This window comes from Monodelphis domestica, chromosome 3, assembly GCF_027887165.1.
Source record: "Monodelphis domestica isolate mMonDom1 chromosome 3, mMonDom1.pri, whole genome shotgun sequence".
NCBI lineage: Eukaryota > Metazoa > Chordata > Mammalia > Didelphimorphia > Didelphidae > Monodelphis > Monodelphis domestica.
The window spans coordinates 129200846-129220406 of record NC_077229.1 but is presented as its reverse complement, the minus strand read 5'-3'; positions in this window follow the sequence as shown (position 1 = coordinate 129220406).

The following is a 19561-nucleotide window of genomic DNA, read 5'->3' as shown; positions in this document are numbered from 1 at the left end:
CTGGGAAAACTTGCAGACAGCCGAGAAGCAGCAGGAGAGAATTGGAGAGACCCTGGGCAGCACCAGCCTCAGAGCACATACAGCCCAATCCAGTTGAACTTAATCTGATCAAAAGCCTCCAGAGGGACTTCCTGGTAAGCATGGCTGCAGAGTAGAGACAGCTGGCTTCCTCTCCTCAGACCCAATGACCCAGACGACCTTAAAAGACCCCCCCAAAAACAAAAACAACCATCCTCATAAGAATGGAGAGACCCCACACTAAGGTGCAGCACTGAAGGTAGGTGGGACTTCGGCATTTCCACAATATAATGTAACAAAAAGCTGACCCATCCTCCCACCACCCACCACACCAATGGAGCCAGAGTTTAAGTAGGCACTGGCCAGAATCAACAAGTGAGGGAGGGGCACCCCAGGACTGAACAACAGGCAGCCCCACATATGGGGACCTGAGTAAAACCACCAAGAACCCACTCCTGTGAGTAGTAAAACCCGAAACCCCGGCAGGAGGGCAAGGGGAACTCAGATCATGGGCGCCCAGACCTAGCGCTCTATAATCAACGAATGCACAAAGGGATCCCCTGAAGTAAGCAAGGGGCACCTACAGGTCTTGGGATTTAGCTAAAAACACCAAAGACCCATACCTGAGAGCAGTAACACCCAAAACGCTGGCAGGCAGGGGAGGGCAGAACCTGGGCTTCCTCAGAAAGACAGCCCAGGTGCGGAGAATGGAGAATTTGCTTGCGGCTAAAGTCTCGATCATTAGATCCATGCATAGAGAGCCAGCCCTTCTCACTCAGATTTATGACTGGAAAGGGGAGAAAAAAAAACATAGAGATGTCAAAGAGTGCTCATGAACAGCCTCCCAACACCAAGAACAAATGCTCCAAAACCTTCCAAAAGAAATGGAAATTCTCCACAAGCTCTTGAAGAATTTAAATTGGAAATTATCAAAAAGATGGAAGCTTTCTGGCAGGAAAAAATGGGAAATGATGCAAAAGGAACTCAGCAATCTAAGGGACCAAAATATGTAAAAAGAGAAATAGCTCAAAGCCTCAAAAAATAGGTCAGAACAAACTGAAAAGGAAAACCAGTCTTTAAAGGTCAGAATCAGGCAACTGGTAGACAATGATCTTGCAAAAGAGCAAGAATTAATAAAGCAAAGCCAAAAAACTAAGGAATTAGAGGATAACATAATATATCTCCCAGACAAGGTGATAGACCTGGAAAACAGAGGAAGGAGAGACAATCTGAGAATCATTGGCCTACCAGGAAAGCCAGAAATACACAGTAATCTTGACATTATAATACAAAATATCATGAAAGAAAACTGCCCACAGATTCTAGAACAAGGGGACAAAATATGCATCGAAAGAGTTCACAGAACACCCTCTACACTAAATCCCCAAAAGACAACTCCCAGGAATGTAATTGCCAAATTCCAAAGCTTCCAAGAAAAAGAAAAAAATCTTACAAGAAGCCAGAAAAAGACAATTTAGATATAAAGGAATATCTATCAGGGTCACACAGCACTTAGCAATTTCAACACTTAGCAATTTCAACTCTGAATGACCGTAAGACCTGGAACATGATATTCAGAAAGGCAAGAGAGCTGGGTCTTCAACCAAGAATCAACTATCCATCAAAAATGACTCTGTACTTCCAGGGGAAAGTATGGGCATTCAACAAAATACAAGATTTCCAAGTATTCATAAAGAAAACACCAGACCTCTGTGGAAAGTTTGACATCCAAACACAAAGAATAAGAGAAACATGAAAAGGCAAATATGAAGGAAAGGGAAAAGGAGGGAAATGTTATCTATTTCTTTTATTCAAACTCTCTTCTATAAGGACTACATTTATATGAAATTATATATATTAATATGTGGGGAAAATGCAATGTGTAATTCTAAAACATTGTATGCATCATTAGAGTAGTAAAAAGAATCACGCATACGGAATGATAGGGGCATCAAGACAATATGGAAAAGGGGGGGAAGAAAAAAGGAGGGGGGGAATCGTCGATGTTACTAAGATATACTCCAAGAAATAGAAAAAAACTAAATAGAATAATCTTTCTCACACAAAGATACACATGGGAAAGGGAGGGGAAGAATTCTCCTATGAGGAGAGGAAGAGAGTTTTTACTCAAACCTTACTCTCAGTGAAATCATCTCTGAGAGGGCAGAGCACCTAGATCCACTGGAATCTTGAATTCTATCTTATCCAATGGGAAAACCAAGGTGGGTAGGGAGAGAGGGAACACAAAAAGGAGGGAAGGAAAGGGAGGAGGGGAAGGAAACAAAAAGGGAGGGGCTAGAAAGGGAAGCATATCAAGGGAGGGGACTAGGGGGACAGATTTAAAGTAAATCACTGGTTTAAAAGGTTATAGCTATATAAGAATGGTAAGAATTAGGGGAGGATATCAAAATGCCAGGGAATCCACAAGTGACAATCATAGCTTTGAATGTGATTGGGATGAACTCACCCATAAAACGTAGACGACAAGCAGAGGATAAACTGTGGGAGTAAAAACACCGATGAAAAGCAACTGCTTGACTACAGGGTTGGAGGGGATATGACTGAGGAGAGACTCTAAATGAACACTATAATGCAAATACCAACAACAGGGAAATGGGTTTGAGTCAAGAACACATGTGATAACCAGTGGAATCGTGCATCGGCTATGGGAGAGGGAAAGGTGGTGGGAGGGGGGTAGGGGAGGAAAAGAAAATGATCTTTGTTTCCAGTGAATAATGTATGGAAATGACCAAATAAAATAATGTTTAAAATTAAAAAAAAAAACGTAGACAAATAGCAGAATGGATTAGAATCCAAAACCCTACCATATGATGTCCTCAAGAAACACACATGAGGCAGGTAGATACTCAAAAGGTCAGAATTAGAGGGTGGAGTAAGACCTTTTGGGCCTCAACTGATAGAAAGAAGGCAGGAGTTGCAGTCATGATATCTGACAAAGTCAAAGAAAAAATAGACCTGATTAAAAGAGATAGGGAAAGTAAATATATTTTGTTAAAAGGGACAATAGAAAATGAGGAAATGTCACTAACCAACATGTATGCACCAAATGGTATGCGCCCAAATTTCTAAGGGAGAAACTAGGAGAACTGAAGGAGGAAATAGACAGTAAAACAATCTTAGTGGGAGATCTGAACCAACCACTATCAAATTTAGATAAATTAAATAAATAAATAAATAAGAAAGAGGTAAAAGAAGTAAATGAAATCTTAGAACAATTAGAGTTAATAGACATATGGAGTAAAATAAATAGGGCCAAAAATGAATACACCTTCTGTGAGATTTAAAATGGTTGAGGTCTTAAACTGTAGTGATTAAAATAGTGGAAGATATAAATTGTGATAGATATAAGAGAGGGTGAGTAAATTTGACCGCAGAAATATGTTTCACTACAGTGTCTTGGGTTTTTTTTGTTTTTTTTTAAATATATTTTATTTGATCATTTCCAAGCATTATTCATTAAAGACATAGATCATTTTCTTTTCCTCCCCCCACCCCCCATAGCCGACACGTAAATCCACTGGGCATTACATGTTTTCTTGATTTGAACCCATTGCTTTGTTGATAGTATTTGCATTAGAGTGTTCATTTAGAGTCTATCCTCTGTCATGTCCCCTCAACCTCTGTATTCAGGCAGTTGCTTTTTCTCGGTGTTTCCACTCCCATAGTTTATCCTTTGCTTATGAATGGTGTTTTATTCTCCTGGATCCCTGCAAGTTGTTCAGGGACATTACACCACTACTAATGGAGAAGTCCATTACGTTCGATTATACCACAGTGTATTAGTCTCTGTGTACAATGTTCTCCTGGTTCTGCTCCTCTCGCTCTGCATCACTTCCTGGAGGTTGTTCCAGTCTCCATGGAACTTCTCCACTTTATTATTCCTTTTAACACAATAGTACTCCATCACCAACATATACCACAGTTTGTTCAGCCATTCCCCAATTGATGGGCATCCCCTCATTTTCCAGTTTTGGGCCACCACAAAGAGCGCAGCTATGAATATTTTTGTACAAGTCTTTGTGTCCATTATCTCTTTGGGGTACAGACCCAGCAGTGCTATGGCTGGGTCAAAGGGTAGATATTCTTTTGTCGCCCTTTGGGCATAGTTCCAAATTGCCCTCCAGAATGGTTGGATCAGTTCACAACTCCACCAGCAATGAATTAATGTCCCTGTTTTGCCACATCCCCTCCAGCATTCATTACTTTCCTTTGCTGTTATGTTAGCCAATCTGCTAGGTGTGAGGTGATACCTCAGAGTTGTTTTGATTTGCATCTCTCTGATTATAAGAGATGTAGAACACTTCTTCATGTGCTTGTTAATAGTTTTGATTTCTTTATCTGAGAACTGCCTATCAATTTCCCTTGCCCATTTATCAATTGGAGAATGGCTTGATTTTTTGTACAATTGATTTAGCTCATTATAAATATGAGTAATTAAACCTTTGTCAGAGGTTTCTATGAAGATTTTTTCCCAATTTGTTGTTTCCCTTCTGATTTTAGTTATATTGGTTTTGTTTGTACAAAAGCTTTTTAGTTTGATGTAGTCAAAATTATTTATTTTACATTTTGTGATTCTTTCTATATCTTGCTTGGTTTTAAAGCCTTTCCCCTCCCAAAGGTCTGACATGTATACTATTCTGTGTTTACCCAATTTACTTATGGTTTCCTTCTTTATGTTTAAGTCACTCACCCATTTTGAATTTATCTTGGTGTAGGGTGTGAGGTGTTGATCTATTCCTAGTCTCTCCCACACTGTCTTCCAATTTTCCCAGCAGTTTTTATCGAATAGTGGATTTTTGTCCCAAAAGCTGGGATCTTTGGGTTTATCGTATACTGTCTTGCTGAGGTCGCTTTCCCCCAGTCTATTCCACTGATCTTCCTTTCTGTTTCTTAGCCAGTACCAAATTGTTTTGATGACTACTGCTTTGTAATATAGTTTTAGGTCAGGGACTGCAAGGCCCCCATCATATGTGTTTTTTTTCATTATTTCCCTGGATATCCTTGATCTTTTGTTCTTCCAAATGAACTTTGTTATGGTTTTTTCTAAATCGGTGAAGAAGTATTTTGGTAGTTCAATGGGTATGGCACTAAATAGATAAATAAGTTTGGGTAGGATGGTCATTTTTATTATATTGGCTCATCCTATCCATGAGCAGTTAATGTTTTTCCATTTGTTCAAGTCTAGTTTTGGTTGTGTGGCGAGTGTTTTGTAGTTGTGTTCATATAGTTCCTGTGTTTGTCTTGGGAGGTAGATTCCTAGGTATTTTATTTTGTCTAAGGTGATTTTGAATGGGATTTCTCTTTCTAGTTCTTGCTGCTGAGCTGTGTTGGAGATATATAGAAAAGCTGATGATTTATGTGGGTTTATTTTGTATCCTGCAACTTTGCTAAAGTTGTTGATTATTTCAATTAGCTTTTTGGTTGAATCTCTAGGATTCTTTAAGTAGACCATCATGTCATCCGCAAAGAGTGATAACTTGGTCTCCTCCTTGCCTATTTTGATGCCTTCAATTCCTTTATCTTCTCTAATTGCTACTGCTAGTGTTTCTAGTACAATGTCAAATAGTAGAGGTGATAATGGGCATCCTTGTTTCACTCCTGATCTTATTGGGAATGCATCTAGTTTATCCCCATTGCAGATGATATTAGCTGATGGTTTTAGATATATACTGTTTATTATTTTTAGGAATGACCCTTCTGTTCCTATGCTTTCTAGTGTTTTTAATAGGAATGGGTGTTGTATTTTATCAAAGGCTTTTTCTGCATCTATTGAGATAATCATGTGGTTCTTGCTAGTTTGCTTGTTGATGTGGTCAATTATGTGGATGGTTTTCCTAATGTTGAACCAGCCCTGCATCCCTGGTATGAATCCTACTTGATCATGGTGAATGATCCTTCTGATCACTTGCTGGAGTCTTTTTGCTAGTATCCTATTTAAGATTTTTGCATCTATATTCATTAGGGAGATTGGCCTATAGTTTTCTTTCTTTGTTTTTGACCTGCCTGGTTTTGGAATCAGTACCATGTTTGTGTCGTAAAAGGAGTTTGGTAGAACTCCCTCTTTGCTTATTATGTCAAATAGTTTGTATAGTATTGGGATTAAATGTTCTCTGAATGTTTGATAGAATTCACAGGTGAATCCATCAGGCCCTGGGGATTTTTTCTTAGGAAGTTCTTTGATGGCTTGTTGGATTTCAATTTCTGATATGGGATTATTTAAGAATTCTATTTCCTCATCTGTTAGTCTAGGCAGTTTGTGTTTTTGTATATATTCATCCATTTCTCCTAAATTGGTGTATTTATTGCCATATAATTGGGCAAAGTAATTTCTAATGATTGCCTTAATTTCCTCCTCATTGGAGGTGCTGTCCCCCTTTTCATCTTTAATGCTGTGAATTTGCTTTTCTTCCTTCCTTTTTTTAATTAGATTGACCAGTACTTTGTCTATTTTGTTTGTTTTTTCAAAGTACCAGCTTCTTGTCTTATTTATTAAATCAATAGTTCTATCACTTTCAATTTTATTAATTTCTCCCTTAATTTTTAGGATTTCTAATTTGGTTTTCTGCTGGGGGTTTTTAATTTGATCGCTTTCGAGTTTTTTCAATTGCATTTCCAATTGATTGATCTCTGCTCTCCCTTGTTTGTTAATATAAGCATTCAGGGATATGAATTTGCCTCTGATTACCGCTTTGGCTGCATCCCAAAAGGTTTGAAAGGATGTTTCGCCATTGTCATTTTCCTCGATGAAATTATTAATTGTTTCTATGATTTCTTCTTTAACTAAACGGTTTTGGAGTATCATATTGTTTAATTTCCAATTGGTTTTAGATTTGGTTTTCCATGTACCATTACTAATCATTATTTTTATTGCCTTGTGATCTGAGAAGGCTGCATTCATTATTTCTGCTTTTTTGCATTTGTGTGCTATGTTTCTGTGACCTAATGTATGGTCAGTTTTTGTGAATGTGCCATGTGGTGCTGAGAAGAAGGTGTATTCCTTTTTGTCCCTATTTATTTTTCTCCATATGTCTATTAATTCTAATTTTTCTAAGATTTCATTCACTTCTTTTACCTCTTTCTTATTTATTTTTTGATTTGATTTATCTAAATTTGATAATGGTTGGTTTAAGTCTCCCACTAGTATGGTTTTATTGTCTATTTCTTCCTTCAATTCTCCTAGTTTCTCCATTAGAAATTTGGGTGCTATATTATTTGGTGCATACATGTTGATTAATGATATTTCCTCGTTGTCTAGAGTCCCTTTTAACAAAATATAATTACCTTCCCTATCCCTTTTGATCAGGTCTATTTTTGCATTGGCTTTATCAGATATCATGATTACCACTCCTGCCTTCTTTCTATCAGTTGAGGCCCAGAAGGTCTTACTCCATCCTTTAATTCTGACCTTGTGGGTGTCAACCCGCCTCATGTGTGTTTCTTGAAGACAACATATGGTAGGGTTTTGGATTCTAATCCATTCTGCTATTCGTCTACATTTTATGGGTGAGTTCATCCCATTCACATTCAAAGTTATGATTGTCATTTGTGGACTCCCTGGCATTTTGATTGCCTTCCCTAATTCTAACCTTTTCTTCTTCGGCTCTACCTTTTAGTCCAGTGATTTACTTTGAATCAGTCCCCCTTGTCCCCTCCCTTGATGTTTCCCTTTTTAGTCCCTCCCATTTTCTTCCCTCTCCCTCCCCCCTCTCTTTCCCTCCCTTTTTGTTCTCCCTCTCCCCCTCCCCCCCTTGGTTTTCCCTTCTCCTTACCCTTGTTGGGTAAGATAGAATTCAAGATCCCAATGGATCTGGATGTTTTTCCCTCTCAGAGTTGATTTCCCTGAGATTGAGGTTTAAGTAACCCCCCCCCCTTCCTCTCCTTCTTATAGGAGTTTTCTTCCCCTCCCCTTCCCATGTGAATCTTTGTGTGAGAATGATTATTCTATTTGGTCTTTCTTTACCCCCTATTTATACATTACATTTTCCCCACATGTTAGTATACATAGATTGATATAAATGTAGTCCTTATATAAGAGAGTTTGAGTAAAAGAAGAAGATAACATTTTTCCCCTTTCCTTAATATTTACCTTTTCAGGTATTCCTTGCTCTTTGATTTTCGGTATCAAACTTTCCACAGAGCTCTGGTCTTTTCTTTGCAAAAAGTTGGAAGTCTTCTATTTTGTTGAATGCCCATACTTTCCCTTGGAAGTATATAGTCAGTTTTGCTGGGTAGCTGATTCTTGGTTGAAGACCCAGCTCTCTTGCCTTTCTGAAGATCATGTTCCATGCCTTACGATCATTCAGAGTAGAACTTGCAAGGTCTTGGGTGACCCTGATTGGCATTCCTTTATATCTAAATTGTCTTTTTCTGGCTTCCTGTAGGATTTTTTCTTTTGTTTGATAGCTTTGGAATTTGGCAATTACATTCCTGGGAGTTGTCTTTTGGGGGTTTAGTGTAGAAGGTGTTCTGTGAGCTCTGTCAGTGGCTGTATTGCCCCCTTGTTCTAGAATCTCTGGGCAATTTTCTTTGATTATATCTTGTATCACCATGTCCAGTTTGGTGTTTATTTCTGGCTTTTCTGGGAGTCCAATTATTCTTAAATTATCTCTTCTCCCTCTATTTTCCAGATCTATCACCTTGTCGGTGAGATATTTTATGTTCTCTTCTAATTTCTTGGTGTTTTGGCTTTGCTTTATTAGTTCTTGCTTTAAAGCCTGGTTTTCTTTTACAGTTTGGTCAAACTGGTTTTGTAGATGCGTGAATTTCTTTTGCATTATTTCCCACTTTTCCTCCCAGAGGGCTTCCATCTTTTTGGTCATTTCTGATTCAAATTCTTCATGGGTTTGTGGAGAGTTTCTATTTCCTTTGGAAGATTTTGGAGCATTTTCTTGTATATCTTCTTCTATCTGCTCTGTATTTTGTATTTTGGCTCCATAGAATGTGTCCAAAGTCGCCCCTTTCTTCTTATTTTTCTTGGTATTTTGGGGCTTCTGTGCTTCTGTGGAGTTTGCCATCTCTGAATGTGGAGGATTAGCTTTTCTTATCTCTGTCTGGTGTTCAGAGGCTTTAGTCCTGGGCAGATGTTGGTTCTATGAGCTTTCCCTGGGTTAAACTGAATATGCCTCACTGGAACTGGAATGGAAGGGTCAGACCACGAGGCCACACTCTCCCCCCGGCTCGCTTTCCGGAAGTTGCCTTCAGAATCGCTGGCCGTGAGGCTGTTTCTTAGGCCAGCGGGGGGATGGGCTGCAGCTTCCCCAAGCTCTGAGGGCAAGGACTTTCACTGAGACTTGGATAGCAGGATCCAGCCCGTGAGGCTGTCTTGCCCGCCCTGAGGGTTGCTGTTGTTTCGACCAGCTCTCTGCAGCGGGAGCCCCGGGCAGTAACTTTCACTGGGACTTGGGTAGAAGGTCCTGAGGGTTGTTGTTCTGAGGACCCTGCTTTCTGAGCCTGGCCAGGCTGCGGCTCCAGGAGCCTTGGACTCTGCGCTCCTACCCCTGAGGTCCGAGTGATCTCGGGTTCTGGCTTTTGAGGGTAGCCGTACCTTTTGAACCGGGACCAGGTCCAGGAGGAGGGTTCACAGGGTCTGTGCTGTTGATTGTTTTGAATTTCGGCGCCTTAGGAGCTTATAGTTTGAGATCGGTTGGGAAGGGTTTTCCGGAGATCTGAACTTTAGCTTTCTCTAAGCCGCCATCTTAACCGGAAGTCTGTGTCTTGGGTTTTTTAATAAAATATAAGGTGGTCGCCAGGGAAATATTCTCAATTATTCAAATACCCAAGTCAATTGGGTTTTTATAGAGATTTGAATTAACTATACAATGAGTAATCAAAGAAAGAGAGAGTAAGAAAGGAATAAGTATGAAGGGCCTCAAGCCAATATGGCCTAGACCTGAGTCTTAAAAGAGAAATCAATCAGTTTTCTTAACACTCACCACAAGGTCTGACTAAACAAGGATTCTAGTAACACCAGGCCAGCGTCCTTCCTCAAAGAGTCTTCCAGCCAGAGATTGTTTCAAAGGGCCTCTCTCAAGAGCCTCCAGAGCTCCTACCCCAGAGGGACAGAGCCCCTCAGAGGAGCTCCTCAAGGAGCTCTCCTTCAGAATGAGAGTCAGAAATCGAGATCCAGATCCTTCATGCTCTTCTTTGAGCTCTTATTTTTAAGAGCAAAACCTCCTCTGTCACCTCCCCTAAGTCCTTACATCTACCAATCACTGTAGATGTTTCTAAAGGACCGCCCATTTTGAATTCACAGCTGAGTAGTTTTAATCTCTTTAGTAAGTCAGGAAAAAATGCTGCTGTGTCGACAAATTTCATTAGAAAAACCTCTGAATAAGTTATCACCCTTTTAGGTTTAAGTAGTTTACAAGTTGCCCCATCTTTATAGGTACTTAGTATCCCATTGTATCAATTCTAAAACAGTCATAACTCAGAGAACTTCCTGTCCCTTCCATAAGCATGGAACAAAGTACTTTCATTGTTCTCGAGGAGCTCTCTGTCCTAAAGCAGTCCTAAGTAGGGTGGAGTAGGGATATTCCCAAGGCAAGGAGCCCTCACATTCAAGTAGAATTCTCACTATCTGCTAGGGAATTTTTTTAAGTAGAAGATTCCCCAATGGGGGAAACCCCTAACATTCATAAGTCTGAGAAATCAAATTTAGATAAATAAAATAAATAAATAAGAAAGAGGTAAAAGAAGTAAATGAAATCTTAGAAAAATTAGAGTTAATAGACATATGGAGTAAAATAAATAGGGCCAAAAATGAATACACCTTCTCAGAAACACATGGCACATTCACAAAGATTGACCATACACCAGGCCACAGAAACATGGCATACAAATGCAGAAAACCAGAAATAATAAATGCAGCCTTTTCAGATCATAAGGCAATAAAAATAATGATCAGGAAGGGTACATGGAGACCCAAATCAAAAATTAATTGGAAATTAAATAATATGATACTCCAAAATCTGTTAGAGAACAAATCATAGAAACAATTAATAATTTCATTGAGGAAAATGACAATGGTGAGACATCCTTTCAAACCTTATGGGATGAAGCCAAAGCAGTACTCAGAGGAAAATTCATATCTCTGAGTACATATATTAACAAATTAGGGAGGGCTGAGACCAATGAATTGGAAATGCAAATGAAAAAACTTGAAAGCAAACAAATTTAAAAACCCCCAGAAGAAAAACAAACTAAAGATCCTAAAAACTAAGGGAGAAATTAATAAAATTGAATGTGACAGAACTATTGAACTAATAAATAAGACTAGAAGATGGTACTTTGAGAAAACAAACAAAATAGACAAAGTACTCTCTTCCTTTCTTCCTTCATTCCTTCTTTCCTTTCTCCCTTCCTTTTTTCTTTCTCTCTTCTCTCTCTCTCTCTCTTTCTCCCTCCACTCAGGAGAACCGAGTTAATGCAATGGTTTGCAAACACTGTTGGTAAGGTTTTATTCAATTCCTATTAAGTTTTCCTGAGTCTATTAAGAAATAGAAAGACCACTTCCGGGTAAACATGGCTGCAATCTAGACGCCACACGCTTCCTCTCCCCGGCACCAAACGAAATAGACTACATCAAAGGAGCATAAAAATCACCTTTGGAGGATCAGAAAGACTCCCCAGTACCCCAAAGAGGTGAACGTACATGGGGTTTGAACATTTCCACACTATAATAAGAAGGAGGTAAAGCTTGCACAGAAACGTAAACTGAGCCACTCTTCCCCCACACACACACCTCCCCAACCAAACCAGAGTGAGCTACCGGAGTGCTCACTGAGACAGCGAGTGAGTGGGGAAAGTCTCTATCTGGGTGGGGGCACTCCAGGGTCCTTGGGATCTGGGGGCTGCCAAGAAACAACATCTCAGGGCGGTTTCATGGAGAGAATCCTGTGCTGAGCACAGGGCCGCGGAGCTGTACTTGAGGTGGTTGCGCTGATTATCTGGGCACTGCTGAACACCTGGGCAGTTTGGCTGTGATCAGGGCCCCAGTGCTCTAAGAAACCTCAGAGGCTGCGAAGAACTAGTCTGAGGCAACCTAGATTCACAGCAAAACCACCCATATCACCCAGACCCCAGACCAAAAAGGAAAGGGGAATAAAACTACCAAAGGGATGGCTCACATGGCCCAAAATCAAGCCTCCAGGAAGAAAGGGAAAAAGGTGACTATTGAAAACTTTTATGGTGGAAGTACCCAAGGAAAAGAAGAGAATGAGGAGTAAATCCAAAAAAAAAATCAGAACATGCCTCCCAAAATGGAAACTATCAACAAGCTCTGGAAGATCTCAAACTGGAACTTATCCAAAAGATGGAAATCTGGAAAGAAAAATGGAAGAAAGAGATCAGCAGTCTGACAGATAAGACTACTCAATTGGAAAAAGAGCTGCCAAGTCTTTAATCAGCATGCCTTACATGAAAAAGCCTTGTATTCTCACTTAAACACCATTTGAACATTTAGAAATTGATTTTATCTCTATGCCAAAAGCTGGACAGTATAAATTTTGTCTGGTCACAATCGATTAGCTGATCAGGTGGCCTAAAGCATTTCCTACTGCTAGTGCCATAGTGGCTTTTGTTGCAAAAGGCCTTTTGAAAGAAATTATTCCTCACTTTAGTCTGCCAGCATGTATTGATTCAGGTAGAGGAATTCATTTTCCTGATTCGATCTTATCATAATTTTATTCATGTTTGGGAATAACTCCTAAATTTCATATACCATATCATCCCCAGATTTCTGGCCAAGTTGAAAGAATGAATAAAGAACTTGAAACTATGATTGGCAAATTGTTCACAGAGACTCATTTAAAATGGCCCAAAATTCTCCCTCTGGCCCTATTTTATTTCAGAAGCCAACTTGGAGGTGATTTACACATCTCACCATTTGAGATGCTATTTGGATATCCACTTATTCAGACACAACCATTTACCACTGATTATACCTCATTGTTCGGAGGGGATACAACCATTGCTACATATATCAGACAACTACAAACAAAATTGAGAGAACTCAATGACACTGAAGCTGATATTGAGGCAGACCCCAGAGACTTCTCACTTCATTATTTATAACCGCTTCTATGTCAATATGTGTCAATATAACCAGTTTATCCAGTACTGCAAGAATTGGTTATTGGTAGTAGTCTCTCAGTAACTGAGGATGACAATTGTCTTTGTGCGTTTTCATCTATGGTATATAGATGAGTGCTGCAAGAATAGCAAAACCACATTTGGTAATCATGGACTCTTGGCTTTGTCATTTGAGCTCTCTATATCACCACCTTGTTTTTTTAATCAAATATTTATTTAAAATCTGGCTGGCATATTTGGCTTTTATGTAACTTTCATTTTTCAATATATTCTATTTTCCCTTCCTGATAGAATATTCCTTTGTAAATAAAGGGAAAAAAAAACAGAAGAGAAAAATTCAACTTTGGAAAAAAACAACTATCAAACTAGGATAGGGGTAGATGTTAAGTATATACTTATGCTACTCTAATACATATTAACCTGTATATGCAATTTTATATGCCATATATAACCTCTATAAAGAAGAGAAGGATTTACATTGCATCTCTCCTCCCCTCACTCCAATCCTCTTTTCCCTTTTCCCCTTTTCTCTCTTTTCCCTTCTTTCCAACCCAATTCTTCTCTGAACAAAAAACTGGCAGTTTAGGGCAACTACTGAAAGGATGAGGATAAGATAGGAAAGACACACTGAAAAGAGTCATTGACTCTATAGATATCATGGAAAACAAGACCTGAGATGGTGTTACCAGTGTTCCAACAGAGAAAAACTGAGTACTGAGAAGTATATAGAAAAAGTTTGCTCTTTTTCCAATTTTCCTTTCCAGTGCCTATCTATGTGGAGAAGCTATGGTATAATGTACTGTTATATAATCCAAACATTTCAATAAATTGAATTATGCACCAACCATAAAGCACTCAGAAGTTAATTAGAGAGAGTCCAATTATTGTCAAAATGTTAGGAATTTTCCAGTTTGGAGCAATTCGAATTGAATTCATAAATTTTCATAAAAAATGAACTCATTTTGATTTCTTTTTGCAGACAATATGATGATTTACACCAATAGTCATTAAAATTGGGAAGAGGGACTCATTGATTCATTGTAGCCCTGTGAAATGAGTACCTTCTCTTGATAATGAATAACTGCCTGTACTGATTATATTATATTATTGATTGTGAAAAGACTTCCTTATTACTGGATCTGTATTATTTTGTTGTACTACATTTGGTTGATCCTTGTACTTGAACAAATTGCCATTGTAGAACAACACATATACTACCTCAAAAAAAAAAGAAAGAAAAGAAAGAAAGAAAGAAAACCTGTATTAGTTACCTATATTGACTTGATATGCATTTTGTGCCTTTTGTGATTATTTTTTGTATTTTATTGAATGTATTATTACTACTATTCCTCCATTGCTTATATACCTCATTTGCACTCACACTGTGGATCATGGCAAGTTCAAGAGGAAATGAATCTTATTTTTTGAAAAGTAGCCTCTATACTTAACCTTTGTGTGAAATATATACATATTTTTGTTTTTCTTCCTACATGTACCATACAATATTTGATTTTTTCTCCCAATTTTTTGCATTTGAAGCACATGTAATGAGTACTAAAAAGATTTTTAACTGTTTTGTTTTTTCAATAGAATAATCTAAGATGTCCTTTTGCCTAGTATATAAATGTGTACCCAAAAAGTTCTGGACATAGTTATTTAAATATTATGAGATTTTCCTTGATGAATATATCTAATTCAAAGAGAAACAGACCACAAAGGACCACCGAAGATAACCTGAAAAGTACAAAATTGAGCACAAAAGATAAAAGACACCAAAGCAATCCTATAGGGATTAATGATATTCTGCACAAATATCACAAGGACTTGATGATGTGTGAGATTTGAGGTTGCAGCTATTTAACATGTGTTAAATGAAGGATTTCTTTGTACCACAACACTCTATATCAAGTATATAATATCAATTGTTCTGGTTCCATTATCCCAGAAAGCAAAGAAAAGGGTCAAACCAGGGAATGCTATTTCCCATTTGTTTTAAGATCTAGTCTCTTTTTCTATTTTCTTTATGATGTGGCAACTTTCTGTAGTCCAGGTTGCTAAATTGGACTAGTGATTAATTGTCATTACAGGCTTATGGGACATGGATCACTAAAAGAACCTATTGTGATTTGTTTTTTTTTCTTTTTCCTAGAATTTTTTCATGTTTTTGATGTTCTTTATTCAAAAGTTATTTTTTAATTATTTTGGAATCTTTAATAATTTTTGATAATTCATATGCCTTATGACTCAACCATGTATCCCTGTTTGATTCCTATATGAATCCCTGTATCTTCCTCAGAGGATGATGTATTATCCTCCTCAGGGGGAAAGACTATGTTTTTGTTGTGAACTTTGATTTTAATTTGAGTCTAATTTGTAACAAGAGACTACTCTCAGAATCCAGAAGGAAAACTTTTCAGAGAAGTCACCATAAAGATGCCTGCAGAGACACTAAATGCACCAAAAGATCCATAGTGAACTTTGAAATGTGGTGAATTTAAACTATGGGGAGTTGAATACATTTATATTGAATGTATGCTCTAATGCCAAAGGAAACTGCCCCCAAATTGGCTTTTTGTCAATGTAGCCATCATTGGTTTTGTTCTTTTTATCTTTTATTTTCTTTTTATACACAAATTATTGTAATTACTGTAAAAGTTAAAATTGAATCTTAATAATAAAAATATTATATTTTAAGAGGATTATTAATGATCATTAGAAACCAAGGAATAAAGAGGGTACAAAATAAAAACCACATGCCCGTGACTCATCAGCCAGTTCAAATACTGCCTTACCACCACCTTACCACCACCAAGCTTGGGACCAGAAGTATAAAAAAAAGGTGGGATCTTCCATGTCCCCGCATAATATCCCCTATCTACAGGAAGTATATAATGACAGGAAGTCAATGGGCTCCTGGGAAACTTTTTTTTTTAGGATAACAGATTTTCAATTATACATTTCCCTTTAGAAACTATAATATTGTATATACCTCTAATTAAAGTTATAAGTTGGTTATGTTTCCATGATCCCTTTGGGAAGACTGGTCTCTCAAAGGATCTTGTGGGGAAATGTGTAGTTAGAATGTTGTACCTCAGGACTATGTTCCCCAGAATTTCTTTAGTATTTCCCAGAATTCCTTTCCTTTCTCCACCACATTGCATGCTCACGTATTGTAAGTAAGGTTGGCAGAACTCTGCTTTCTCTTCTCTGGTGACTGCACTCTCCTCTCCCATGTGTGTGGTCTCTGAAAATTTCTTTCTTTACTATGGCTTTACTTCACTTCCCTTTACTTCAAGTTATTTATTAATAAGCTTTATAAAATATAATACTTGGAGTATTTGGAAATTAATTTTTTAATCTTACAAGGAGATGTTCCTGGAATAGGAACTACCTATGGAATATCATCCTTTGCTGCCTCAGGTTTATGACAAGCCAAACCACACTCACTTTCAGACCTCACTGCAGTTGGGGAAGACTTAGAAGCCATTAAAAGCCTTGTTTTTTATTCTCACTTTTGCAAGGAGAATCTAAATATGAGTCAGATGAAGGAAAGATTGGAATGAAAAGAGATTTTCCAGTTTTCAGCTGCAGAAATTTTACACTATCCCACATCTCTGGCAACTTTTCTGAAAGCCTGTCTATAGCAGCAACAATATTTTCCAATAGGTTATCTACAGGCATTCCAATGTGACCAACATGTGTTGTACAATATGTGTCTGAGTATTTTCTACACCTCAAATTCCTCATCTGTGAAATGAAGGGGTTGGAGTAGATAACCCACGGCCACTTCACATTCTTCACCTATGAATAGAAACTGCTTTAATTAGTGATAATTAGTGTCTTTCCCTGGACAAATCTATTGATGGCTTGTGACAAATTTCAGTGAGAGAGGTTTAATGCTAAAGGTAGTTTCTTTCTACAAACAAAAGCTTTCCCAAGTTTGAAAATAAAAGTCATGTAATCTTTTGATCAGCAAGGAAAAAGCCAAAACTTCTCAGAAGGCACTGCATGGTTTTATAAGTATTGAATTGACATTTTAATCTTGTGAAAAGGATAATCTCAGAAATGCTTGGAATCTCTTTCTTTGGAAAAAGCTATTTATAGAAAATTTCCTTCTCTTCTCAAAGTTTAATTGTGGTCATCCATGGTAAATAAACAAATGTCTTGTAAATCAGGTCTGATACCATGTGGCAAAGGTATGAATGGATGCAAAGTTAAGTAAACAGAGCCAGGAGATCACTATATACACTAGCAATATTAGATGATAATCAAAATCTGATTCCTTTTCCTTCTGGGAGAATTTTCTAGTCACCAACAAAAACATATTTTGATCCCCACTCATAAGCACCAGATTAGCAGTTGGCTTGGTCTTTTTGTAACTCAATAAATCTTCTGCTGATTTTTTAATCTCCTCCTATTACATAAGCTCAGGCTTCCATCTTCTTATCAGCAAGACCACCCATTTTTCTAGACTGCAAGTACAGTCCTACATAGAGAGATGGGGGTGGGCAGCCCCCCATAACAAAATAGTAAATTCTTATTTCAAAAAATGGAATTTATACTTTTGTCAAATACAAGGTTGCTATAATATTTTACTACTGTTGGTTGTATGTCTATTCTGTTCCACTGATCTACCTTTCTATTTCTCAACCAGTATCAGATAGTTTTTGTAATTACTACTTTATAATATAGTTTAACATCTGGTCCTGCTAGATCTCTTTCTTTTGCATTCTTTTCATGAATTCCTTAGATATTCCTGACTTTTTGTTCTTCCAAATGAATGTATTATTATTTTTTCCATATCAATAAAATATTTTGGGGGGTTATTTAATTGGGATGGCACTGAAGAAGTGAATTAATTTAGGGAGGATTCTCATTTTAATTATATTGGCTCTCCTCACTCATGAACAAATGTTTCTCTAAACTGACTTTATTTCCATAAAAAGTGTTTTATAATTATGATCATGTAGTTCCTGGGTTTGTTTTGGGAGGTATACTCCTGGGTATTTTATTCTGTCTATAATTACTTTATTTTTAAAAACTCTTACCTTCCATCTTGGAATCAATACTCTGTATTGGTTCTAAGGCAGAAGAGTAGTAAGAATTGGGCAATGGGGGTTAAGTGACTTGCCCAGAGTCACACAGCTGGGAAGTGTCTGAGGTCAGATTTGAACCTAGGACCTCCCCTCTCTATGCTTGGTTCTCAATCCACTGACCTACCCAGCTTCCCCCTAGAGTTACTTTAAATGGGCTGTATATTTTGACTTCTTGCTGGTCTATGTTAGTATTATATAGAAATGCTGATGATTTACTGGGGTTTTATTTTATATATTGCTACTTTACTAAAATTATTGATGCTTTCAATTAATTTTTTAGCTGTACACTAAGAACATTTTATCTTCTATTATGCTGAGATGTGCTCATGTAATGGACATGTTACATCATATTACCTTATAATATCTTATCCCTAACTCCATAGTTACTTTTCTAACTATGGTACATGTATTTATACTTTGTACAACATTTACATACACACACACACTCACACACAATTTAAATGTGGCCCTTTTTTTGGTGTTAGTAAAATAATAAAATCTGCTGATCTTTTTGTTCAACTAAGACCTTATAGCACTCAATATTTACATATATACATATTTGCAGTTTGCCAATGTGGACACTCATTTATCTACACGAAGTCCTTATAAATCAGTCTGTCTTGTGTATGTGTTCTACTTATGTTGTGATGGATGCATATACTCACCTCTGAGTGATATAGAGAGCTCAGATGACAAAATGTTGTCTTTTTGTCTACATGTTGATGGAAGATCTCAGCTTCAATCTTGCTGTTACCTGCTGTGTTGCATGCAATTTCCCTAAAGTGTGAAGTTAATTCTGTTTTGTGTTATAATCACGACACCTTAGGTAACGCCCTTCTGTTATCTCTTCATGCTTTTATGTACTTAGCTCAAAGTTTTAGCTGTCCATATCAGCTCGAACAATTCTTTTGTATTTCAGGTCTCTTCTTCCTTCTTTTGGTCTCCTTCATGTCTTTATCTGTAATGATTATTTATGAAACTGACACTAATGCTTCTTTGAGGAAGGTCTTTGAAGGTGTAAAGGAGCTACTTGAAGAAGAGGTGAGGTGTTGAATGGTAGAAGCCTAGATGAAGTGACTCTTATTCTCCCTCTCTGTCTCTCTCTGTCTCTCTCTGTCTCTCTGTCTTTGTCTCTGTCTCTGTCTCTGTCTCTCTCTCTGTCTCTCTGTCTCTCTCTCTCTCTCCTTCTCGACTATGCTATCAAGGGGTGCTACTCAAGAAATTGGGGTTCCCCTGTTATGAGAGGGTGATGTGAAGAAAGTCTCCCCTATCAGATGATGTAAGGGTACCCCCAAATTCCCTTGCACGAGAAGGCCAGAGGGGATAAGCCTCCCTCA